The sequence below is a fragment of the Salmo salar genome, chromosome ssa18 (assembly GCF_905237065.1).
Source record: "Salmo salar chromosome ssa18, Ssal_v3.1, whole genome shotgun sequence".
NCBI classification, from domain to species: domain Eukaryota; kingdom Metazoa; phylum Chordata; class Actinopteri; order Salmoniformes; family Salmonidae; genus Salmo; species Salmo salar.
In genome coordinates this window covers 23,174,649-23,201,769 of record NC_059459.1, presented here as the reverse complement: position 1 = coordinate 23,201,769, position 27,121 = coordinate 23,174,649, and the positions used below count along the sequence as shown (strand labels likewise).

General features: G+C 41.4%; 1 protein-coding gene across 2 annotated transcripts in view; it reads right to left on the bottom strand.

Annotated features, from left to right (window-relative positions):
• The window catches only part of LOC106577063 (muscarinic acetylcholine receptor M3), a 133,701-nt gene that overhangs the window by 72,948 nt on the left and 33,632 nt on the right, over positions 1-27,121 (bottom strand). The window contains exons 1-2 of one of the 2 annotated variants that reach the window (XM_014154776.2): positions 11,516-11,932; positions 3,659-3,788 (exon numbers count right to left, since the gene is read on the bottom strand). The gene's annotated coding sequence lies outside the window, so the exon portion shown is untranslated. Of the gene's footprint in view, positions 1-3,658; positions 3,789-11,515; positions 11,933-27,121 lie in introns of those variants that run through there. The other variant, XM_014154775.2, reaches the window with a different exon arrangement.

Below are 27,121 nucleotides of genomic sequence, written 5' to 3'. Positions count from 1 at the left end.
ACAAAATGTGGAAAAAGTCAAGGGGTCTAAGTACTTTCCGAATGCACTGTAGTACGACGATAAGGTTTCATTCGTGAGGAACATAATAAATCATGGCTGTAGGGCTAATATAGTATTTTTGAAATCCCCGTTTGATTGGGCAGATGCACTGAATAACTGAAGGGAAATGATAGCGCCACTATCTGTCTTTTTAAAAGGTCCCAGATTTAGTTATTCAGAACATAGCAGCTCCACTGACTAGGGGATTGACAGAATGTGTCTTCTTCACCCACTTCTGTATACCTGCCAGTTCCCTTATCCACGCCTCAAGACTGACATGGAATTCAGATCACTTTGCCTTGCCAGCTACTTTGTCTGGTGACAACAGCCCTGGGGCCTTTACAAGTAGCCAATTAAAAAGTAATCAAGGGTAGAGTCACACTGTGGGCTTCTGACTCCCTTACTCCTCTATACCCTTCATCTCTCATTGTCATGTTCTGCCATCCTCTACCCATTGTTCTTAATTAATGGCAGTCATGATATACAGATGTAGGATCTTAATTTGATCACCCTGTTGCAGAATAACTTTCATGCAATGCAGGACATTTAGAACTTTATAGTGTATTTGAGGTTTAAAAAGTTTTCTGAAGTTTGTAATTTCCACATTAAAATTTCAGACTTGATTTTCCCATATGAAAAATGTATCAACCCTTACAAAAATGTTCATTAATTATAGTCCACATAATAATTCACATGTCTAGTTGTTGCAGGAAAATGTTTCCTGATGTAGCAAACTGGCTCAAATTCTACATCTATAGATCATGACAGAGTCCATAGATGCCCTGAAGGGAAGAGAGACAGGGACGCTTGGAATATAACAGTATGGCTAAGTTTTAATTTGTGCCTCCATAAGAACTAATGCCACTTTAAGATTTTACCAAGAGGATGGCAACATTCCTTGAGGTGAGTACTTTTGCAGTCTTGTCATGTATGAAAAAATAACCCTCCTGGGCTGCGAGGACTGATCATAATAAGTGTTCATTTGAGGAGGATGGGATGTTTTTTAGGATATAAACAGACAATGCCTGCAATTTTAACAGTCTCATAATGCAGTACACAGCAAAGCACTGAGTCCATAACAATCATTAAAAAATAGGTTTACAAAAATCTGTGTTCTGATCGACAGACATGTCTACAGCCTTGTGGCTTTGTTGTTCCCCAATAATCTGCCCTGTCACTCATCGTTGCACACTTAATTGGTGTATAAAAAAGAATCACATTGGAAAACATCATTGAACCTAACGCTACTGTAGGCAGCATAGTAAATATTTAAGAGTTGCAAATGAATGCGGTTCAAGACTGCATCTGAATACCAAAAGCACACATGTACAGACCCGTGACCAACAACCCAGCAAAGAACACAACAGTTATAAAATAATCATGACTAGTTTATTCTGTTTGTATGAAAAACGACGGTATAAAACAGCTATAACAGATTCCAGAACCAGATCAAAACAAAGTCACCTAACCTAACCTTCATCATTTCTAATATGCAAGATCCATTTTAATGATGTCTCAGCGGTTCCAATTATTTCAACACTGAGTCCTCATATTAACCTTTCATACCTGTTTGTCCCCAACCTTATTATCGGGTATGAGACCCGGTTTCTACTGTTTACTACAGACTAAAATTAAGAATATAACATGGGTTGACATGAGATACTATATCCATACAGTATACCAAGCCGCTGAGTTACTGTATAAGTAACTTTCCCCAAGAGCTGTTAGTAACTGTCCAGTGAAAATCTAACGGTTAAACGTTAATATTCTGTTAACTCATACCCAAATAATATTGTTGACTCGTCCTATACTCGTATTTGTGGCCAAAGCATAAATTGGCGAAAAACACTTCAAAACCCCCACCCAAAACTTGTATCTCAAACAGACCGTTTCAAAAATGCTTGCTATTTCCTCATTGAATATGTTGTCATGTTGGCTCATTGGCTGAGCTGGCCAATCAGTGGTCAAAATGCATGAATATTTTTAATGACCAGTATATGTCCACACCATTCTGTTGTTGGGATATGCCCACACCATTCTAACACAGAAAAGCTGCTTTTTAACATTCTTGAAATACCATTTTTTGGAAGGAAAACTATTTCACTCATATTGTAATTAATTGTAGGTCATATTTCATAGAAATATGGAAACAGTTACTTTAATAGGAGACACCGCTGAGATCCAAACAATGAGTGGACCCCAGGCATTATTCTGGACAAGTAATTATATTCACAAAAATGAAATGACAAAAACTGTTTAATAACATCACTTGGTGAATATTGCTACCTCAGTTTCACAAACGGATGTTGACATAGTTCTATCGGATTTATAACCAGGCAGATTTGAGAGCCCATTTATAACCCAGCAGAGCTTGAAACAATTATTTTGGCCTGACGTAAGGCCTGTTCTATCGATCATGAAGTCAATCTTGTTTAGCGTACAGAACATTGCTTCGAATAGTCTATCTGGCCCTGCAGGCCTCTGTTGAAATACAATTGAAACTCATCTCTGCCAGTATGGATGGAAAAGTGTTCATTTAAAACTGAATGGCCCTTCTCTTTTTCTTTTCATTGAACTGACAGACGTCCATCATTAATTTAGGCCACCATTTGAGTGGTTAGGTAAGCACAAAATATTTGGGAGTAGATTGCCAATGCCAATCAAGTCCAAATGATATTGTGTGGTAGGGAATTGCACTTATATCAACCCATAGGTCAGTATATTAACTACACAAATCTGAGCCAATGCATAATCATAAATAAACTATATCCGGAGGCTATTTTGAAGGACACCAGTTGATTGAACAATGTTGAACATGAGTCACGTAACTAGCCTTTCTACGTAGGTTGCAATCCTTAAAAATCTGACTGTCACATGGTCTGGAATCTCTCCATTCTCCATTAATTGATTTCTGAGTGGAGCAAGTGAAAAGTACAATCACACTTACAGACATGTACAGCCCCTCCCCCCCACACATGCACACCCACAAGCATGAACACACATACACAAATGTTCATACACATGCACATTCACGAACAATCCCACATCGACCCAGTGTGAGAAACAATAAACAGTCCACATTAATGCATCTGATCACCGATCAATATCCATCACCATATGCCCCTTGTCTGACACACAGTAGGGTTGTGTATCCCCTTCGTCTGACACACTCACACACAACAGGGGGTCTGTATGTCATAAAGGCCTATTCTCCAGATGGAGGCAATCTCAAATTGATGATGTGTATTTTTAGTCATTCTACAAAAGGGAATGAAACGGTGGCCCCATCATTGAGACTGCCTCTTAATTAAGAAATAAAGATTTTTCCCAGGCATGTTTCTCACCCAGATGAAAACACAATTTCTACTGGGTCCAGCCAATCAATACTGCAAGTTTAAAGCAAGAGAAGGGGGCCGGCAGAAAACAACGACAAAAACATGAAAAAGATTCTTGATTCAGCTGAAGACAGCTCTCCTCAGATGGGGCATAAAGACTTTCTACGATTACCATTATATACTGTAAGGTCTTTATGAGAAAGCAAGTAGACAGTGACAGGCAGGGGGAAGGAGCATGTGTCTCTAATCTGTCCACAGAGCTGTGAAGGATTCAGTTTACTCACCAAAAAGTTTGGGAAGGTGAAGTGGCTGGAAGTCACCTTTCAATGGAGTGCATTTCAGCGTCTATGACGTCCATTTCAGTATCTGTGCCGTCCACTTGTGAGTGCTTATCCTCCGACTGGGTCATGGTGTCTGGAGGAGGGGGGGAAGCAGAAAGAGAGTGAGAGAGAGAGAGACAAAATTGAAGCCTGGATCAGTCCTTGTTGTAACTACTGTACACTCTTAGAAAAAAATAGGCTATATAAAACCTAAAAGGGTTATTTGGCTGTCCCCATAGGATAACCTTTTTTGGTTCCAGGTAGAACCCATTTGGGTTCCTATGGTGACAGCCGAAGAACCCATAAGGAACCCTTTTTTTCTAAGAGTGTATTGATACAGCATTCTCAGCATAGGCCTAAATTATAGGCACCATGATACACTGAGCTAAAAATAACCCATTAACAATACACCTCATGAACTGAACAGAGAACCTTGGAATACTGTGTTGAAATACAATAACAAAAGTCCCTTAAAAATGACTGGACCTACAGAAAAATGTCTTTCCGTCACCTTTAGAAGGCAAAAAAGTTCACACTCATCTTTGATGCCTTTCCGATATGTGCTGGAATTGATTTGCTGTTAAAGCTGAGATACAGGCTCAGTAGTGACTGTAGACTTAACACCATTCTCTGGGGCACTACGTAAATCAGCTCTCAGAAGACTCAATTCATCTGATTACATCACGCCTATCTGTATTTGTATTTATTATGGATCCCCATAAGCTGCTGCCAAGGAAGCAAAATTAAGGTAGTTATACAATTTTAAAACATTACAATACATTCACAACAGATTTCACAACACATTAAGTGTGTGCCCTCAGGCCACAACTCTACTACCACATATCTACAACACAAAATCCATGTGTACATGTGTGTATAGTGTGTATGTTATCGTGTGTGTATAGTTATATTTTTATCCGTTTTTAAAAATCTAATATTACTGCTTGCATGAGTTACTCGATCTGGAACAGAGTTCCATGTAGTCATGGCTCTATGTAGTAATGTGTGCCATAGTCTGTTCTGGACTGTGATGAGACCTCTGGTGGCATGTCTTGTGGGGTATGAATGGGTGTCCAAGCTGTGTGCTAGTAGTTCAAAAAGACAGCTTGGTACATTCAACATGTCAACACTTCTCGCAAATACAAGTAGTGAGACAGCACTTTGAGACAGCAGAGATTGACATGCAAATTATTAATGTTAGCTCTCTGAGTATATCCAAGGGCCAGCCGTGCTGCCCTGTTCTGAGCCAATTGCAATTTTCCTAAGTCCTACTTTGTGGCATCTGACCACACAACTGAACAGTAGTCCAGGCGTGGCAAAACTAGGGCCTGTAGGACCTGCCTTGTTGATACTGGTGATAAGGCAGAGAAGCGTTATATCATGGACAGACTTCTCCCCATCTTAGCTACTGTTGTATCAATATGTGTTGACCATGACAGTTTACAATCCAGGGTTACTCCAAGCAATAATTTCCACATTATTCATTACAAGAGTTAGTTGAGGTTTAGGGTTTAGTGAATGATTTGTCCCAAATACAATGCTTTTAGCTTTTGAAATATTTAGGACTAACTTATTCCTTGCCACCCATTCTGAAACTAACTGCAGCTCTTTGATGAGTGTTGCAGTCATTTCAGTCACTGTAGTAGCTGACGTGTATAGTGTTGAGTCATCTGCATACATAGACACACCGGGTTTACTCAAAGCATGTCGTTAGTAAAGATTGAAAAAAGTACGGGGCCTAGACAGCCACCCTGGGGAATTCCCGCTTCTACCTGGATTATGTTGGAGAGGCTTCCATTAAAGAACACCCTCTGTGTTCTGTTAGACAGGTCACTCTTTATCCACAATATAGCAGGGGGTGTATGACACATATATGTGTATAGCACATATACGTTTTTCCAGCAGCAGACTATGATCGCTAATGTCAAAAGCCGCACTGAAGTCTAACAAAACAGCCCCCACAATCTTTTTATCATTAATTTCTTTCAGCCAATAATCAGTCATTTGTGTAAGTGCTTGTTGAATGTACTTCACTATAAGCGTGCTGAAAGTCTGTTGTCAATTTGTTTACTGTAAAATAGAATTGTATCTGGTCAAAAATGTGTATCTGGTCAATTTTTTCCAAAAGTTTACTAAGGGTTAGTAACAGGCTGATTGGTTTGCTATTTGAGCCCCTAAAGGGGGCTTTACTATTCTTCGGTAGCGGAATGACTTTTGCTTCCCTCAAGGCCTGAGGGCACGCACTTTCTAGTAGCCTTAAATTGAAGATATGGCAAAGAGGAGTGGCAATATCGTCTGCTATTATCCTCAGTAATTTTCCATCCAAGTTGGCTTGTCGTTGTTGACAGACAACAATAATTTTTTCACCTCTTCCACACTCACGTTACGGAATTCAAAATTACAATGATTGTTTTTCATAATTTGGTCAGATATACTTCGATGTGTAGTGTCAGCGTTTGTTGCTGGCATGTCATGCCTAAATTTGCTAATCTTGCCAATTAAAAATAATTAAAGTAGTTGGCAATATCAGTGGGTTTTGTGATAAATGAGCCATCTGATTCAATGAATGATGGAGCTGAGTTTGCCTTTTTGCCCTAAATTTCATTTAAGGTGCTCCAAAGGCTTTGGAATAAGCAAGTTCATAAATTTGTCAAGTGCAGCGTCTCGTTGCTCCTCATTACACACCACAGACCTGCAAACATGATTTACATCATCAACATAAGAATCATTACAAAAAAAACGTTTGTATGACCTCTTATACACTATATTAGGCCCAGCCTTTGGAACTTTGGTTTTCCTAGATATGGCTACTATATTGTGATCACTACATCCAATGGATTTGGATACTGCTTTAAAGCAAATTTCTGCCGCATTAGTAAAGATGTGATCAATACATGTTGATGATTTAATTCCTGTGCTGTCTGTAACTACCCTGGTAGGTTGACTGATTACCTGAACCAGGTTGCAGGCACTGGTTACAGAAAATATGCCTCTCTGTTAATATCACATACATTGTCAAGAATTTCACACATATTATCCAGATACAGACTGTTAGCACTTGGTGGTTTATAGCAGCTTCCCACAAGAATGGATTTAGGTGAGGCAGATGACCTAGCCATATTCCTTCAACAGTATTTAACATGAGATTCTCTCTAACATTTGCAGAAATGTGGTTTTTAATATAGACCACAACACTGCCCCATTGGCATTTCTGTATTTTCTGTAGATGTTATTACCATGTATTGCTACCACTGTATCAGAGATAGTCCGAATATGAATATCATCTCTTACTAGCAAGTTATTGACTCATGAACCTTGTTTCTTAGGCTACAAATGTCAATCTGGGCTATTTTTAGCACTTTTCTGGGATGCTTGATTGTTGTTATTGCTTTACTGGGAAGCTTAGCAGAAGTAGACATGCTCATGTTATTTATGTTAGTGCAGGGTGAGCTGCACACAGTGGACTTCCTACTAGGACACACCGCCTGAGTGCTAACAGTATAACTCTGGTTTATAGGCACATGATTACTGTATACAATAGCAGTGGGGTCAGCAGAGACATTCAGGGCATTTAGAGGGACATAAATTAGGTTACTTACATTGTGTCTTCCAACACCCCTGGGATAATGTACATGTGCTGAAGCATTATGACAACTGATCGACACAATGGTAGGGATTAACTGAGCTGGGCTTAAGGCCATTATATAAGTCATTGTCTCAACGCAGGCTTATAACGCTGTGAAAGGATCCACGAACCCAAATGATTTGGGTGCATACCATCGTAATTATAAAACAAGCTTTGTCTCCAGAAGGTAGCAAAATTGTCAATAAATGTTATACCCACAGAGCTGCAGTAGTCTCGTAGCCAGTTATGGAGGGCTAAAAGTCTGCTGAAATGTTCAATGCCATGATTTAGGGAGAGTAGAGGGCCAGATATTATGGGGCATTTATTGGTGTCAAGCAGTGACCCAATCAGTTTTTTTAAATCCATCTTGAGCTGTTCTGAGCTGCCCTTCATAATGTAATTGAATCCCACATGAACTATGATAGACTCAATTTCCTGATGCTGGTTTAAAATGTTTGGAAGCAGCTTATTGATGTCTTGTACTTGTGATCCTGGATAGCGCAAAGTTTTTGCTCCAGGGACTGAGACATTTCTCGTCATTGAACTGCCAAACACAACGGCAGGAGAAGAGAACGGAGAAATCCGCACATTTCTACCCCTCACACAATTCGTTGAACCTTTCACGGGTCCACGAGAAGCTCACTTGAAATGGCTTCCATTGCCCACTGGGTTGCATATGTCAAACAGACTCTTTCAGTCTCTTCATAGACCTACTGTCACTGACTCCCGTGCACCAGTTCCGGAGGTCTACGTTACCGGACCCTAGGCATCCCTGAATTCTCATTACACACACCTGATTCCAATTCCCCTGATTAGTAATTGTATATATGTGCTCTCTGTTCACCATTGTCTTGTTGGTTATTGTACCCATGTCAGCTGGTCTGTGAGTACCTGTGCTTTGTGTTTTCAGCTTTCGTGCTGCGTGTATTGTGCCCTTGTTATTACGGGTCTCGTCCTGTGTATTGTTGTGCATTTTTTATTACGGATCTCGCACCGTGTAGTGTATTGCGGGTCTCGTCCAGTGTATTCATTCTGTTTGGGTTACATCCCTGTGTTTTTGTATACGTGTTTGTTTTGGGCTTCGTCCCCGTGCCTTTGGGCTTCGTCCGCCCCTATTACGAATTCCTGCGCCTGTCTTCAATCATTTATACAATGTGACACCTACTGATACTTGCTCTGCATTGATTGATATGCAAACAAAGGAGAATTTATGACATCTGATTAAATAAGTCTTCTAGTTAAGAGAAAATATGAAGCCCCTATCAACCCATAAAAAAATAGCACTGGTCATGAATGGGTTCCAAGACTAAAACATCTTTGCTAAAGAAAGGGTCTGTTGCAGGAGACTCTCAATGAGAATGGGCCAATGACAAGCTGGATGGGACCTTATTAGAAGCAGATAGGATTTCTATACAGGTAGCTGACTACAGGATTATAGTAACAGTACTATAGCAGATGTAAAATAATTAATTTCCTGTGCTGATTGTATTGGAAGGTCCTTTCATCGCATGTTGCACTTGAACGGTGGGCTAGATCAATAGATCAATATTGCTGCATATTAGTGATAATAAAACGGAATAGCTTCTGTATTGACAAACATCATCATCAACACAAATTCTGTATGTAGCTAAATATTTTCCACTTACTTTGTAACCATTAATTGGTTGTCTATTGACATACTGACCAATTCTCATTCTCCCTAAAAACAGTCCTTTTACAGTTAGTGCATTCCAACAAGACATGGTATTTCATTTTAAGATCAGTGACCTCACTTAGCTAATTATAGACAGCTTTTGGCTGAGTATTCAAAGACATTCATATGATTGCCATAAAAAGGATATGGAGTTAAAATGAGACAATGAACATGTTCCCAGCTTCCTTCCTTAATCTGAAGAGAAAGGCTAATGTGACTCTTAATATGCGTGAAGCATGAATAGGATGACTTTTCCTCCATAATGAGAAACGGAAATCATCTGACATGAGACTTGCTAACACAATAGGCCATTGCTAATCTAAGTGTGCATGTGTGTGTGAGGTGTGTGCATGTGTTTGTGTGTGCGTGCCTGTGAGTGTGTGTGTGTGTGTGTGTGTGTGTGTGTGTGTGTGTGTGTGTGTGTGTGTGTGTGTGTGTGTGTGTGTGTGTGTGTGTGTGTGTGTGTGTGGGGTGGGTGGGTGGGTGGGTGGGTGAATTCACGTCATAATAAGGTCATAATAAGGTTATAAGAATAACTTATTTAAGTTTAAGTATTCATAATTGGTCAGAATTGTCATCGAAAGGGTTCTCAGGGAGTATTGGAGATTAACATGAAATAAACTAAATGGGACATGTCCATAGTCCTCTTGACATTATCTCATTAGTTTCATTCATTATTTTCATAACATATATAACACACAGCTACCCTTGCTCAAAATCTTAGCAACAGTGGCTGTCTGTCTGTGCCCTAGCCAAACGGCCTGTCGAATTCAGTTGACAGTTCGGGGGAGCGTAACATCTACAGGACACAACCTTGGTTTTAATTAAGCTTCAGCGAGCCCATATTCCTCTCTCTCAGCACACAGCTAGAGGAGAATTCACAAGCTGGGTTGTATTTATGTAAGCTCAGGCATTCCTTTTTTAAAGAGTAGTCTTATCTTTCCCAACTAGGGTATAACTTCAATCTGCTCTGCACATATACTGGCTGATACCACGTTGATAACCCATTTCACTGACTGTTTGTTTTCATCTTACCCTGGAGGGAGAAAAACTGTATTGAACCACATGTTTTGAGACCTACCATTTTCAGTGTGAAACAATGGGCTCACAGTGATTTAAAGTGGAACTGACAGCATTTTAGCAACATTAAATCTTATAAAAATATTTTCATATTCAAGCGAGTACAAGCGAGCACCTAGATATGCTAATTTTCACATTTTCAGAAATTCATAGAATGTTTGGGAATGACGTATAGCAAGGCATTTGTGAAAACTCAATAGCAATATAGAGTGGGAAACGGCCGTGCATTTGGACAATTAATTAATAGACATTGCAGTAAATAAAACCGAATAAAAACATCTGTCCTGTCCAGGACTGGTGTCTACGCAGACCGGTGCGCCATAGCCAATCAGAGCTACAGTAGGCCTAAATGCAAATAAGCCATTTCCCACATGGGCCAGCAATAATTAACTTTGAACTGCACTGTGTGTTAACATGCGGTAGAAAAATTCCACAAAATTCACCTGAATGGATTTCTGCAAATATGCAAATACCACGGGAGTCCTCTGACATTTTGGAACTTCACAATCCAATTGATCAAACAACCATAAAAAGGTAATCTCTCTCTCCCTCAGTTGCCTATGCACATCAACAACAACAAGATCAGCAACTAACGCTAGCCAGAGTGAGATGAGCTAAAATCTAATGATGGAAAATGAGATAAAACCTCTAACTTTTTCAGCTAGTTGGCCTTCAAATTTGCACTGACGATGGGGAATAGTAGCCTGCTCGTCCTTCTGCAGTTTGCCTGCCAAATTGTGCCAATGCATGCTCGTCCCAAACCAAGTTTTGACAACTGAATGGGAACTTGCCTGCCTGCCCATTTGATCGATGCATTTGATACATTTGATTGACAACTAAGAGATATGTTACCTGTGGATAACAATCATTCAAGTTCAGCATAGCTAGCTAACTAGCAAAGTGATTCACATTTATTACTTGCTAACTAAATGACACCTGCAGCATCTCTAGCTGTAGCCAAAGAAAAACGATATGAGGGGGGAAAAAAATCGGTCAGCAGTTATTTAGCTAACGTTAGGCTCCGTGTTTTTAGCTTGCTAAACAAATAGCTAGTTACATCAACAGATACGCTAGCCCAGGGGTGTCAAACTCAATCAGTGCACGGGCCAGACATAGGTTTTTTTTTATTATTTTTTTTACATGCAACTGCTACCCAAACGTGCCATTTTTTAAATGTATTTTTTTTAAATATGACCCTTTATAATGTCCACTTACAGTATGTACATATATAGCATTTTAACGTATTAAAACAAAAAAGAGCTAAATAATACCTGTCCAGCCTTTGCTGCTCTGCGTGCAGATGTGCATAATATTTTCTAATCCTAATCACAAAGTATTTAATAACTCCAAATAACTTAAATGTAGCTACATGGCTGCAATTTCATAAAGTAAATGACTCAACTGTTGACTCCTTTATACTCACTTGTGTGTCCTATTCGACCCGCGGGTCTTGTGTTTGACACGTGCGCTAGCCTATTAGCCACGTTATGACTGACTTGTGATCATTGCCCTTGCTAATTTGATTGTATTGACATTTCCAGCCTTAGTTACAGTTGTCCGTTTTTGTTCAAAATATTGAGTCATTGCAACTGAAACAGTGCAACCTGAATGGGTGCAGGAAGCCAACAATGTACCAGGCCAGCTGTGATTTACAACCTGATCGCAATATTTTTTGGGACTACCAAGAAATGTATTGGTAAATTATATGAATCATGCATTGAACTGCATCCATCTATTTCCTTACTGTACATCATGGAATTTTGCGTCACAAAGAACCTATTTTTAAAACCTCTTATAAATTTGGTTTTGAAGCATAAACTGAGAATTTGATATTTTTGACTGATATTGTGATTGTTTGTTTGTTCATATCTGCAAAGTAGTTAAAACGCTGACCGTTCCACTTTAAGAGGTCTGAGGTCCAATGTGACATCATAAAAAAGGGCCTCAAACCTGAAACCTTGCGTCATGACAACAACAAGGGCACACATAGTATTGGATATCTCCTAACTAAAAGCTTTTAAGACACGATAACACCCACATTTTACATATGTGTTAAACCACCTACAACGATGCCTACTTGATTCGTTGATAGGTAATAACCAGGGTAAGTCAGGGCTTAGTGCATGTCTAATAAATACCTCAGTATGATTAAGTGATGGCGTACTGAGGTGTATATTCTGTCCAGCTGTGCTACCGCATAGAGGAATGTGTGAGAGGGGGTGAGTCGGGGATGAGAGTGTGGCTGATGGTGGAGAATCAAGACCCCTGTTTCCAGAGAAACCCATGGTCATCTCTATAGTCATGACACGGACTGCCTAGAACTCAGTGGGATAAAACCCATCTGTTTGCACAGATAAGACCTACTTAGCATGCCACAGACTCTTCTGTGTCCTGTAAGGGAATTTAGAATCAGTTACAATCCAATTATGTTTGATCACTCATCTTGAATGATTGTGTGAATTGAATCACTTTCTCTAATCCAAATTACATAACTGTCAGTCTCACTGACCAAAAGCTATTCTACTCTATAATAGGGTTCCCCAACTGGCGGCCCACAAGCAATTGTATTATTATTATTAAAAGACATAAAGACTAAAACCACCAGCCAATCAGCTCCAAGGGATTTTCATTTTGGAAATCTGTTCCAAAGTATTCCCAAGCATAATAGAGAGACATTGTATATGTGATCGTATACAATGTAAGCAAGGTTTGAAATTATTGTTTTAGTCAAATATTATCTTTGTTTTGGGCTTATTGCAGTCAATTTGCAGACTACAAATGATCCGCTCAAGAAAAAATCAGCCCTCGGCTGAATCTAGTAGACGATCCCTGCTCTATCAGGAGTGGGGAAAGTCGCGAGGTCAGGTGGACAATTGGAAGATGAGTTAAGTCACATCTCTGAAAATAACATGTTATAATGTAGGCTACAGTACATCCTATGAGTTAATGTTTTCATCACTTAGATGTTTATTCCATGAGTAATGTTCCCCACACAGGGATACAACAGCCATACGGAAAACCCATATACAACACTCGGCCATGTGTAGCATCCCACATCAGTCTCCTCTTCTGTTTACTTCAAGGAGCGACTATATAAACCTCATGACAGAAAAAGTGGTGCCAGCGGTCTTAAAGTCACAGCCATGTTTCATAATGTAACATAAACACAACAGACATGAATTTAAAACTATCCATCCACTTATAAGCCTGTCTCTGCATTGTGTGGGCTAGAGTCAGAGAGCTTTTATCAATGGCTTTGTGACAGCAAATAAGCACTATGATATTGACCAGGCCACCCTTACTGTTTGGCATGCAGTTTAATTAGACTGCTTTTAACTGAGAAGGGAATATCAATGTGGGACATTTGAACCTGTGTCAGTCAAGTCCCACCCTCTGCTGAAATTGTACTGGGCTTCCATTGAAATGCAGGTGCAATGGTTCTCCAGCTGACATGAGACATGTCAGGATCATTTTCCAAAGCAGATAGGCTCCTTCTTTCCTTAGCCACAGAGACATACTGAGTCCTGCCATATTCATGAATGATAAAAATGAATGGTGTTACTGAAATATAACAAAATCCTATTTACCCCTTAATTGGGAGCATGCTAATATCTGAGTGAATACCTTTAATAATCTAATATCAATATAATCCTTGAAAGTGTTACTTTACATAATCCTTCCAAGAGAGCTAAGGAGATAGATACTTTGAGTGTTAGCCAAAGTGAGGCATACATCTTTATTCTGTTTTTTAAAGGAGGAAGGTCAAACAAGGAAGGACCTTATCCTGAGGAAGGTCAAACAAACCCACTGTCTCCACTGTCACAGTCAATTTAGGGGCAAATGTTGAATGTTAAAAGAAAATTAGCCTATCCTTAGGGATTACTTGGAGGCTATTTGAAGGAAGGATGGCAGTGCAGGTTCCACAGATGGACAGGGATATGTTTTCAAAGCCTAGCACTGTACATAAACATTTACAATACAAAATGCAATCAGTTAGGAGCACTGCTCGGTTGATGCACTGAAGGATCTGAAAGTGCTTGGTTAGAGGGCACGATGGAGAGCTCCTACACTTACAACTTCCCACTGGGCACAGACATCAATTCAATGTCTATTCCACTTTGGTTCAACAAAATGTTATTTAAATGATGTGGAAACAACATTGATTCAACCACTGTGTGCCCAGTGGGTTATTCCTCATGGATTGGATGTCAAATGTTAACTGCATTTACAAATCTTTACAGAGGATTTATTTACAGATGAGTTCTACTGGGTGTTCCAAAGGTGAAATCCTCCCTTCTGGCTAAGGCAGTAACTGTGGAGTGGGCTTAAAGCATGTTCGTAGGTGTGTTTATTGACCTTGCCCTGTATGAAACTGACACTAAAGGAATAATTGACAGTGTATAAAAGTCAAGTATCATAGTGGTATAAACTGCCAGGAGGCGGATATGACAGCCAGCAATAGTCACCAGCCACTGAGATAAAAATGCAACCATCACATCAGACTTCACGACTTCCACCTTCACATCATCTGAGGGAAGAGGTTGCCTAACGACTCACTCTGAACTTCATTCCGCTGCTCTTTCGATCGCTACATACATTTGGTCTCAAACTGAAAGACTAAAAGTCGTTTGTGTGACTTCAAAATAAGGGGGCATTGTTTGTACAAAAACAAATTCATCAGCGATTGGATCATCTTTAACAAATATAAACAATCAGAGTATCAAAGTTGATAACGTCATCGTGTAGGCCGGCTCTGGCCCAACCCATCGGTTTCAGGGACCAATCGGAACATATAGAATGTTTTCGCATTCTAGAAATTGTAGTGGAATGAGGCAAATCCAGCATCATGGTGGAGAAGGAATGTCAGTTGGCCGGAGAGATGTGGATGGGTAGCCAGGCAAGGGAAGAATGGGAAATAACTCATAAGCATAATGCTGAAGTTACACACGCTCCTAATGTTTATCTGGCTGGCCTCACTCAGCTCAGGTCAATAGATTACAATTTATCTCCTTGGCAGGGAATGAAAGCTAAGTATAAATCTTGGTATTGGTCCTGCAGTCCCAAAATACTCCACTTTAATTCAGAAAATGGAGAAAGAGACAGAGTGAGACAGATTGCGGGGATATGATTTTTCAATTCAAAAACCAACCGGAACCTTTTCTCATTACACTTTTAATATAGAACTGTGGGACTGGGCTGTAAAATGAAGAACTTGAATGTGGTTGCTGCCTAGCCAAGATCCTTAGTATGACAGTGCTGACCATTGGAGGATAGACTTAGCATCCCATAACAAGACAACTAGGCATTATTCCTTTACAATAATAAATGACCTTCACTATCCCTTATAGTGATATGACTGTTGTGTTGTTTATGGTGAAAATTCCATTAAAAACATTCTGATACAGATTATTTTGTGTTTCTTTCCCTTACAATCAAAACATAGTATGCGATTTTTTTATATTTAGGGCCAAATGTGAGCAAATTCAAAAATTGTGATTAATCACAATGAACTCATGCCATTAACTCGATTAATTATTTTATTTGTTTGACAGGCCTAAACTCAACCACTATACGAATTCTAATGAGGAAGGTCCATAGGCAGAACGTTTGTAAAGAATTAGCCTGGCTGGCACGACCCACGTGACTAGTGACTACACAGTGAGGAAGAGCTGCGACTCACTGGTCTGGACAGGAGGATGTGTAAAATTAGATATTCAATCAGAATTTGACCAAATGTTTTGATTGGTCTTCTTATGCACACTATTTGCATGCGCAATGCCCCTCACGCTTCCTCGTCAATTTCCTACGCCCCCCACTAGAGATAGGTAAACAAGCCGGTAGCTAAAGTTAGGCTAGCTGGGGGGAGAAAAACTCTATGATGGAGCTTTCAGAAAAGGAGATAGACAGACGACACTGCCACATAGTAACGACTGACCATTTTTTTTTTTTTTTACCATTTTGATCATTTGTGCGAGGGATGTAATGGCAGTCTTGCCAACAGGCTTTGGGAAAAGCCTAATTTTCCAACTAGCTAGTTCTAGTCTTCAAGAAGCTAGGAAAAGAGACTCAATTCTGACTGTCGTGTCACCGCTAAAGGCTGTGCTGGACGAAGGGACCAAATCCTCAAGGCAACAGCCACAGGTTTTAGAGCAGTGGTTGTGGAGGAAGACAAGAATGCTATATGGGAGGGTGCATGTGACCTTGTCTTCGAAAGTCCGGAGAGCTGGCAGTGGCTCGGGTGGTTGTTGTCCTTGATTATCTTTTTGGCCTTCCTGTGACATCGGGTGATGTTGGTGTCCTGGAGGGCAGGTAGTTTGCCCCCGGACCGCACTACCCTCTGGAGAGCCTTATGGTTGTGGGTGGTGATACAGGCGGTGATACAGCCCAACAGGATGCTCTCGATTGTGCATCTGTAAAAGTTTGTGAGTGTTTTCGGTGACAAGCCAAATTTCTTCAGCCTCCTGAGGTTGAAGAGGCGCTGTTGCGGCCTTCTTCACCATGCTGTCTGTGTGGGTGGACCATTTCAGTTTGTCCGTGATGTGTACGCTGAGGAACTTAAAACTTTCCACCTTCTCCACTACTGTCCTGTTGATGTGGCTGGGGGGTGCTCCCTCTGCTGTTTCCTGAAGTCCACAATCATCTCTTTTGTTTTGTTGACGTTGAGAGTGAGGTTATTTTCCTGACACCACACTCCGAGGGCCCTCACCTCCTCCCTGTAGGCCGTCTCATCGTTGTTGGTAATCAAGCCTACCACTGTAGTGTTGCCTGCTAACTTGATGATTGAGTTGGAGGCGTGCATGGCCACGCAGTCATGGGTGAACAGGGAGTACAGGAGAGGGCTGAGAATGCACCCTTGTGGGGCCCCATTGTTGAGGATCAGCGGGGTGGAGATGTGGTTTCCTACCCTCACCACCTGGGGGCGGCCTGTCAGAAAGTTCAGGACCCAGTTGCACAGGGTGGGGTTGAGACCCAGGGTCTCGAGCTTAATGACGAGTTTGGAGGGTAGTATGGTGTTAAATGCTGAGCTGTAGTCGATGAACAGCATTCTTACATAGGTATTCCTCTTGTCCCGATGGATTAGGGCAGTGTGCAGTGTGATTGCGATTGCGTCATCTGTGGACCTATTGGGGCGGTAAGCAAATTGGAGTGGGTCTAGACTATCAGGTAGGGTGTAGGTGATATGATCCTTGACTAGTCTCTCAAAGCACGTCATGATGACAGAAGTGAGTGCTACGAGGCGATAGTCGTTTAGCTCAGTTACCTTAGCTTTCTTAGGAACAGGAACAATGGTGGCCCTCTTGGAGCATGTGGGCACAGCAGACTGGGATAGGGATTGATTAAATATGTCCGTAAACACACCAGCCAGTCGGTCTGCGCATGCTTTGAGGACTCGGCTAGGGATGCCGTCTGGGCCGGCAGCCTTGCGAGGGTTAACACGTTTAAATGTTTTACTGACATTGGCCATGGTGAAGGAGAGCTCACAGGTTTTGGTAGCGGCCGTGGCAGTGACACTGTATTGTCCTCAAAGCGAGCAAAGAAGTTGTTTAATTTGTCTGGGAGCAAGACACCGGTATCCGCGACAGGGCTGTCTTCCTCTTTGTAATCCGTGATTGACTGTAGACCCTGCCACATACGTCTTGTGTCTGAGCCGTTGAATTGCAACTCTACTTTGTCTCTGTACTGATGCTTAGCTTGTTTGATTGCCTTGCGGCGGGAATAGCTACACTGTTTGTATTCGGTCATGTTTCCGGTAGCCTTGCCAAGATTAAAAGCAGTCGTTCGCACTTTCAGTTTTGCGCGAATGCTGCCATCAATCCACGGTTTCTGGTTGGGGAAGGTTTTATTAGTCACCGTGGGTACAACATCACCGATGCACTTGCTAATAAACTCACTCACCGAGTCAGCATATACATCAATGTTGTTGTCTGAGGCTATCCGGAACATATCCCAGTCCACGTGATCGAAGCAATCTTGAAGCATGGAATCTTATTGGTCAGACCAGCGTTGATCAGAACTGAGCACGGGCGTTTCCTGTTTTAGTTTCTGTCTATAAGCTGGGAGCAAAAAATTGAGTCGTGGTCAGATTTGCCGATAGGAGGGCGGCGGAGGGCTTTGTATGCGTCGCGGAAGTTAGAGTAGCAATAATCCAGAATGCTGCCAGCTCGAGTCGCGCATTCGATATGCTGATAAAATTTAGGGAGCCTTGTTTTCAGATTAGCTTTGTTAAAATCCCCAGCTACAATAAATGCAGCCTCCGGATATATGGTTTCCAGTTTACATAGAGTCCAGTGAAGTTCTTTCGGGGCCGTCAAGGTGTCTGCTGGCGGGGAGATATACATGGCTGTGATTATAATCGAAGATAATTATCTTGGGAAATAATGCGGTCAGCATTTGATCGTAAGGAATTCTAGGCCAACGAAGGTGGCGCCCCTCCTCGGTCGGGCGGCGCTCGGCGGTCGTCGGCGCTGGCCTATTAGCTGCCACCGATCTATGTTTCTGTGTCTTTTGGTTTTGTCTGTCTATCCCGCACCTGTTTCGTGTCTGTCATTAGTGGGGGGTTATTTAGTGTGTATTTTCAGTTTGGGTTCTCGTGCGGGATTGTTTATTGTCCACTCAGGACAGTTGTGTGTGTGGCCTGTTTCGCTGGCCTGTGTAAGCTTTATTGCCGGGCTGCGCCCCGTGCGCTTTTTCCCTCGTGTTTATTTTGGGAATGTGTTTTCCCTGGCGGACTTTATTGAGCGCCCTGTGCCTTTCGGCTATTGTGTTTTGCCTGTTGCATTAAAACTCTGTTGCTCCGGCCCTCTGTCTCCTGCGCCTGATTCCGCATCTCCACTGGTCCTAGAATTCCGTGACAGAGTTCCTGTATGTTGTTATGATTACACCACGACTCGTTAATCATAATGCATACACCCCCGCCCTTCTTCTTACCAGAGAGATGTTTGTTGCTGTCGGCGCGATGCTTGAAGAAACCGGGTGGCTGTACTGACTCTGATAACATATCCCGAGTGAGCCATGTTTCTGTGAAACAGAGAATGTTACATCTCTGATGTCTCTCTGGAAGGCAACCCTTGTTCGAATTTCATCTACCTTGTTGTCAAGAGACTGGACATTGGCGAGTTGTATACTCGGGAGCGGTGAGCGATGTGATATCCCTGAAGGAGCTGCAAAGCTCCACAGCGGAGATTGGAGAATCTGTCCATAGGACCACTTTAAGCTGTACACGTCACAGAGCTGGGCTTTATGGAAGAGTGGACAGAAAAAAGCCATTGCTTTAAGAAAAAAAATAAGCAAACACGTTTGGTGTTCGCCAAAAGGCATGTGGGAGACTCCCCAAACATATGGAAGAAGGTACTCTGGTCAGATAAGAATAAAATTTAGCTTTTGGCCATCAAGGAAAACGCTATGTCTGGTGCAAACCCAACACCTCCCATTACCCCGTGAACACCATCCCCACAGTGAAGCATGGTGGTGGCAGCATTATGCTGTGGGAATGTTTTTTATCGGTGGGAACTGGGAAACTGGTCAGAATTAAATTAATGATGGATGGTGCTAAATACAGGGAAATTCTTGAGGGAAACCTGTTTCAGTCTTCCAGAGATTTGAGACTGGGACGGAGGTTCACCTTCCAGCAGGACAATGACCCTAAGCATACTGCTAAAGCAACGCTCGAGTGCTTTAAGGGGAAACATTTAAATGTATTGGAATGGCCTAGTCAAAGCCCAGACCTCAATCCAATTGAGAATCTGTGGTATGACTTACATATTGCTGTACACCAGCGGAACCCATCCAACTTGAAGGAGCTGGAGCAGTTTTGCCTTGAAGAATGGGGGAAAAAACCCAGTGGCTAGATGTGCCAAGCTTATAGAGACACCCCAAGAGACTTGCAGTTGTAATTGCCTCTGCAAGTTTTCTGGGGGTTTTTGTCTTATTTCTTGTCTGTTTCACAAAAGAAAATATTTATCATCTTCAAAGTGGTAGGCATGTTGTGTAAATCAAATGATACAAACCCCCAACAAAATAGAAAAAATGCCAAGGGGGGTGAATACTTTCGCAAGCCACTGTATATTTATGTTTATTTTTTTCCCCTTTTATACTTTAACTATTTGCACATCATTACAACACTTATATAGATATAATATAACATTTGAAATGTCTTTATTCTTTTGGAACTTTTGTAAGTGTAATGTTCACTGTTAATTTTGTATTGTTTATTTCGCTTTTGTTTATTATCTATTTCACTTGAGTTGGCAAGGTAAACATATGTTTCCCATGCCAATAAAGCCCTTAATAAATTGAATTTAGAGAGAGAGAGAGTGTGAGAGAGCGAGAGAGAGAGACTCAAGACTATACATGTATAATCTGGTTTAGGAAGTTAATGTCTATGGAATGGTAAATGGAAACTTAGTATTGCAAGAAGTAGTGGCAGAGGTGGTTTAACTTAACAACAGAAGCCCATGTGGATGTCTGTGGTGATGCCTGTCCACTTGCCTTTCAGCGCATACATCATGACCCCTAGTACGACAGGTACTTTTTTCCCTCTCTCTCTTCTCTCCACTTCTCCTGCTGTAAGATGCAGAGAAGATGAAGAAGATAGTACCTGCAAGAGGGTTATGTGGATGACAATAGACAACAGAACAGCTCAGAGACCCAAGCCAGACGTCCACCACTGACATACGAGGCGTGTCACATATGCACTGGCTGGCAAGGCTACCTACAGTAGATATTTTCATTCCAAATCATTAACTGAAATGAACATATCAACATAGTGATGACATACTGTGTGAATAACATTTGAATTAAGGGACACCCTAGTTCGACAGGTCATTCATCCTCCCTAGAGTCTCAAGTTGGGAAACTCATAGCCCACTGTGAGTGTTTTACAATGTTATGATTGGAAAACGGTCCCATAGACATCTAAATGTCCTTGCACTATTTACAGGAGCTGAGCTATCCAGAATCAGAACCAGAATCATGCTTCTCTGAGGCTGAACAGGAATTGTTTCCCTGCATCAGGGTACAGAGAGAGATAAAAGACAACTTCACTTTAGATCTTCACTGAGTCTACACCTCTACGTTTGCTTCATGCCTTATATCATGCTGAAAAAAAGTTACTTTTGTACATGCCCTCTCTTTTCTTTATCTTTACATTAGTAAATGTTGCATTAGATAGAAATTGTAGGTTGACTTGATGAAAGAGGATTCATATCTTTTTTGGTTTTGTTGGTCATACTTGTTGATCTTTTTGGGCCAGCCTATGATCTATTAATGTTTAGGGAATTTCGTGCTAGGGGGCAGAGGAAACTTTCCAGAATAAACATGGGCAGTACAGCAATAGCAGCAAGAATGCATTGGTGTCAGGTAGCCTAGCAGTTAAGAGCATTGGGCCAGTAACCGGAAGGTTGCAGGTTCGAATCCCCAAGCTGTCTAGGTGAAACATTGGTCAACGTGCCCTTGAGCAAGGCACTTCACCCTAATTGCTCCTGTAAGTCACTGGATAAGAGTGTCTACTAAAACAGAGGACATTTTGAAAATGTGTGTGATGATTTATGCTCCATATTTATGATGTTAGTGGCAAACGATGTCCCAAGTTTTGTGCTAGCTAGCTAGCTAGCTACTGTGTTTCTTAAAATTAACACGGAAGGGCTGGCTGGCTGGAAGAAGCGGAAAGGCTGGGGCGGGCCTATGTAATACAATATATTATGATTCGTTCAATTCGAAACAGGGATATCCTGTCTATACAGACATTTTAAAAATGATAAAAAATAGGCTACTACACCAGAAAGCATGATTTGGCCACAGTCGGAAGGGCCCACAATTTGGGCAGAGAACGTGGCAAATACCAAATAGATGATGGTTAAGTTGCGACTGCCTATGATAAGCAGAGTGTTTTGTCCTATATTTTAATTTAATTTTTTTATTTTTAATCCCAGCCCCCATCCCCGCAGGAGGCCTTTTGCCTTTTGTTAGGCCGTCATTGTAAATAAGAATTTGTTCTTAACTGACTTGCCTAGTTAAATAAAGGTGAAATAAATAAATAAATCATTAAGAGACCCAGCCAGGCATATCGCAATATTTAAAAATACAATTGCTGAAAAACAGTTTGGAAAACAAATGGCTATTGCTATAAGGAGTAGACGATGAAAATACTCCAATCTGTCTTTTAGTTATCAAAATTCTCAACTTCAGCAAAAAGTATTATTAGCACTACTGGAGAACATCGGCCATATTGTGCATATTCACTGTCTTTATCATTAGGTCAGTGCCACTTTTTTTGTATTTCAACAATAATTTCCTTCTCCAGGTTAGATGGACGTCATATTGTATTTGTGTCTCCCATTTTTGTAGGCCTAATAAACAGATCAGACAATGTTTGTGCACTCTTTTGTAGGTGTCATAACCAGCCATAAAATAACACAATAACAATATATGCCACAATAGGTGTAAATATCTGAGTCATGACAGTGTTATGACCATATTATGACAGGTTATGACAAGTTATGTCAGCTTTTAGTGTTGGCTTTTATATTATGACATTGGGTGTCAAGTTTAGTGTTACGGTTCATGAATAACTAAGCAGAACATGTAGTCTACAGTATCTCATTAACCTTGCCGTGCTACATTGACCTACTGGTCATTATTAGATCATACCATGAAAGGAGGGGGGATAAACACGGCACAGGACTGAGATGCTTTGAGGTACTGTTGCGTTTTAGCCTTTTTTTTTTAAATCTCACACAAGCCATTTGTGAGGCTAAGTTTAAAAAGAAACAGACTATATCCTGTTGTGTGAGCCGGGAGATCAGGGAAATACAGGTGAATGATCAAGGTGGCAATAAAAAGAGATAAAAGCAATAACTATTTAAGCTTTTGGGATTTTGACTGAACAACCACACTTTCTTTGCTCCAATGAAATCCAAGCACTGGCTAGGGTGCATAAAATTATTCAAGTAAAATAGACCAGACAGATCATTGATTTTGCTCTGGTATTTGGAGTTAACTTTCAAACTACCTCACACTTATACTAACACTTCCTACAAAGGGATGGATAAAATGAAAAGTAATACGTGATAACTGATGTAGCTTATAATATGATAACTGTGGTGGGTAATTGAATACAGCTCAGTCGAGTTCCTTTGACACTTAATTAATCATTCTGACGGCATGCTCCATTGAGCCAACTGTCATCAAGGCGTTCATCATCACTGCTTCACAGCACCCAACATTCCAAAAGAGTTCCTAGCTGAATCAGTGTGTGTGTGTGTGTGTGTGTGTGTGTGTGTGTGTGTGTGTGTGCAGAGATCCATGCTCTGTCATCCATATGTGACTGTCTGAGGGGAAGCTACAGCAGAGGTAATGTAGGGTGGGGTGCAGGGGAGGGCAGAGCAGGGGTGAGGGGAGGGGGGATATTGCTTTTTTTACATCACTCCTTTCATCTCATTACCATGCAGCAAATAAATGGAATAATATTGAATATCAGAGCATGGGTCATTTAGACTCCAATTTCAGTAATTTCAAGGGTTGAATATAACTCTTAAAAATGTCATATTCATGTCCCAAATGCCAATATCCATGACCCAACGGAGACAAAACCTGTTCTAAATTCTCAAAGATAATTAAGCAATTGTTGCTGTGCCAATGCCAACAGAGCAAGTGTTTAAAGACCAACTACCCCTAAAATGCAACTTCTTGTATTGAAAATAGCCTGTGCACAGTGCATTCGGAAAGTATTCAGACCCCTTTACTTTTTTGACATTTTGTTATGTTACAGCCTTATTCTAAAATGTATTAAATAGTTTTTTTCCCCTCATCAGTCTACACACAATACCTCATAATGAGAAAGCAAAAACAGTATTTTTGGGAAAATCTGCAAATTTATGAAAAATAAAAACTGAAATATCAGTATTCAGACCCTTTAATCAGTACTTTGTTGAAGCACAATTGGCAGCAATTACAGCCTTGAGTCTTCTTGGGTATGACGCCATGAGCTTGGCACACCAGGATTTGGGGAGTTTCTCACAGTCTTCCTTGCAGATCCTTTCAAGCTCTCTCGGGTTGGATGGGGAGCGTTGGTGCAGAGCTAAATTCAGTTCTCTCCAGAGATGTTCGATCAGGTTCAAGTCCTGGCTCTGGCTCGGCCACTCAAGGACATTCAGAGACTTGTCCCGAAGCCACTCCTGCGTTGGCTTGGCTGTTAGCTTAGGGTAATTGTCTTGTTGGAAGGTGAACATTCGCCCCAGTCTGAGGTCCTGAGCACTCTAGAACAGGTTTTCAACAAGGATCTGTCTGAACTTTGCTCCGTTCATCTTCCCTTCGATTCTGACTAGTCTCCCAGTCCCTGCCGCTGAAAAACATCCCCACAGCGTGATGCTGCCACCACCGTGCTTCACCATAGGGATGGTGCCAGGTTTCCTCCAGATGTGACGCTTGGCATTCAGGCCAAAGAGTTCAAGTCTTTATGTGCCTTTTGGTAAACTCCAAGCGGCCTGTCATGTGCCTTTTACTGAGGAGTGGCTTCCATCTGGCCACTCTACCATAAAGGTCTGATTGGTGGAGTGCTGCAGAGATGGTTGTCCTTCTGCAAGGTTCTCCCATCTCCACAGAGGAACTCTGGAGCTCTGTCAGAGTGACCATTGGGTTCGTGGTCACTTCCCTGACCAAGGCCCTTCTCCCCCGATTGCTCAGTTTGGATGGGCGGCCAGCTCTAGGAAGAGTCTTGGTGGTCCAAACTTCTTCCATTTAAGAATGATTGAGGCCACTGTGTTCTTGGGAACCTTCAATGCTGCAAACATTATTTGGTGCCCTTCCCGAGATCTATACCTCGACACAATCCTGTCTCGGAGCTCTACGGACAATTCCTTCAACCTCATGGCTTGGTTTTTGTTCTGACATGCACTGTCAATGGTGGGACCTCATATAGACAGGTGTGTGCCTTTCCACATCATGTCCAATCAATTGAATTTACCACAGGTGGACTCCAATCAAGTTGATGGAAACATCTCAAGGATGATAAATAGAAACAGGCTGCACCTTAGCTCAATTTCGAGTCTCATAGCAAGAGGTCTGAATACTTAAGTAAATACGTTTTTTTTTTATATATATATATATATATATATACAGTGAGGGAAAAAGTATTTGATCCCCTGCTGATTTTGTACGTTTGCCCACTGACAAAGAAATGATCGGTCTATAATTTTAATGGTAGGTTTATTTGAACAGTGAGAGACAGAATAACAACAAAAGAATCCAGAAAAACGCATGTCAAAAATGTTATAAATTGATTTGCATTTTAATGAGGGAAATAAGTATTTGACCCCCTCTCAATCAGCAAGATTTCTGGCTCCCAGGTGTCTTTTATACAGGTAACGAGCTGAGATTAGGAGCACACTCTTAAAGGGAGTGCTCCTAATCTCAGTTTGTTACCTGTATAAAAGACACCTGTCCACAGAAGCAATCAATCAATCAGATTCCAAACTCTCCACCATGGCCAAGACCAAAGAGCTCTCCAAGGATGTCAGGGACAAGATTGTAGACCTACACAAGGCTGGAATGGGCTACAAGACCATTGCCAAGTGGCTTGGTGAGAAGGTGACAACAGTTGGTGCGATTATTCGCAAATGGAAGAAACACAAAAGAACTGTCAATCTCCCTCGGCCTGGGGCTCCATGCAAGATCTCCCCTCGTGGAGTTGCAATGATCATGAGAACGGTGAGGAATCAGCCCAGAACTACACGGGAGGATCTTGTCAATGATCTCAAGGCAGCTGGGACCATAGTCACCAAGAAAACAATTGGTAACACACTACGCCGTGAAGGACTGAAATCCTGCAGCGCCCGCAAGGTCCCCCTGCTCAAGAAAGCACATATACATGCCCGTCTGAAGTTTGCCAATGAACATCTGAATGATTCAGAGGACAACTGGGTGAAAGTGTTGTGGTCAGATGAGACCAAAATGGAGCTCTTTGGCATCAACTCAACTCGCCGTGTTTGGAGGAGGAGGAATGCTGCCTATGACCCCAAGAACACCATCCCCACTGTCAAACATGGAGGTGGAAACATTATGCTTTGGGGGTGTTTTTCTGCTAAGGGGACAGGACAACTTCACCGCATCAAAGGGACAATGGATGGGGCCATGTACCGTCACATCTTGGGTGAGAACCTCCTTCCCTCAGCCAGGGCATTCAAAATGGGTCGTGGATGGGTATTCCAGCATGACAATGACCCAAAACACACGGCCATGGCAACAAAGGAGTGGCTCAAGAAGAAACACATTAAGGTCCTGGAGTGGCCTAGCCAGTCTCCAGACCTTAATCCCATAGAAAATATGTGGAGGGAGCTGAAGGTTCGACTTGCCAAACGTCAGCCTCGAAACCTTAATGACTTGGAGAAGATCTGCAGAGGAGTGGGACAAAATCCCTCCTGAGATGTGTGCAAACCTGATGGCCAACTACAAGAAACGTCTGACCTCTGTGATTGCCATCAAGGGTTTTGCCACCAAGTACTAAGTCTTGTTTTGCAGAGGGGTCCAATACTTATTTCCCTCATTAAAATGCAAATCAATTTATAACATTTTTGACATGCGTTTAACTGGATTTTTTTGTTGTTATTCTGTCTCTCACTGTTCAAATAAACCTACCATTAAAATTATAGACTGATCATTTCTTTGTCAGTGGGCAAACGTACAAAATCAGCAAGGGATCAAATCCTTTTTTCCCTCACTGTATGTAAATATATATATATGTTTGCACACATTTCTAAAAACCTGATTTCACTTTGTTATTATGGGGTATTGTGTGTAGATTAATGAGAAAAAAATATTTTTTCAATCAATTTTAGAATAAAGCTGTACCAACAAAATGTGGAAAAAGGAGTCTAAATACTTTCTGAATGCACTGTATATCCATAAGAAACATGTATTCTTGTGTAAAAATTGACTACCAAGTGTAAATAGGATAACTTTGATCATAAAGTCAGTCTCGTCCAAAACGGAGGTTTGTGAGATGATAGGAAAAAATGGTACATCACGGAATGAA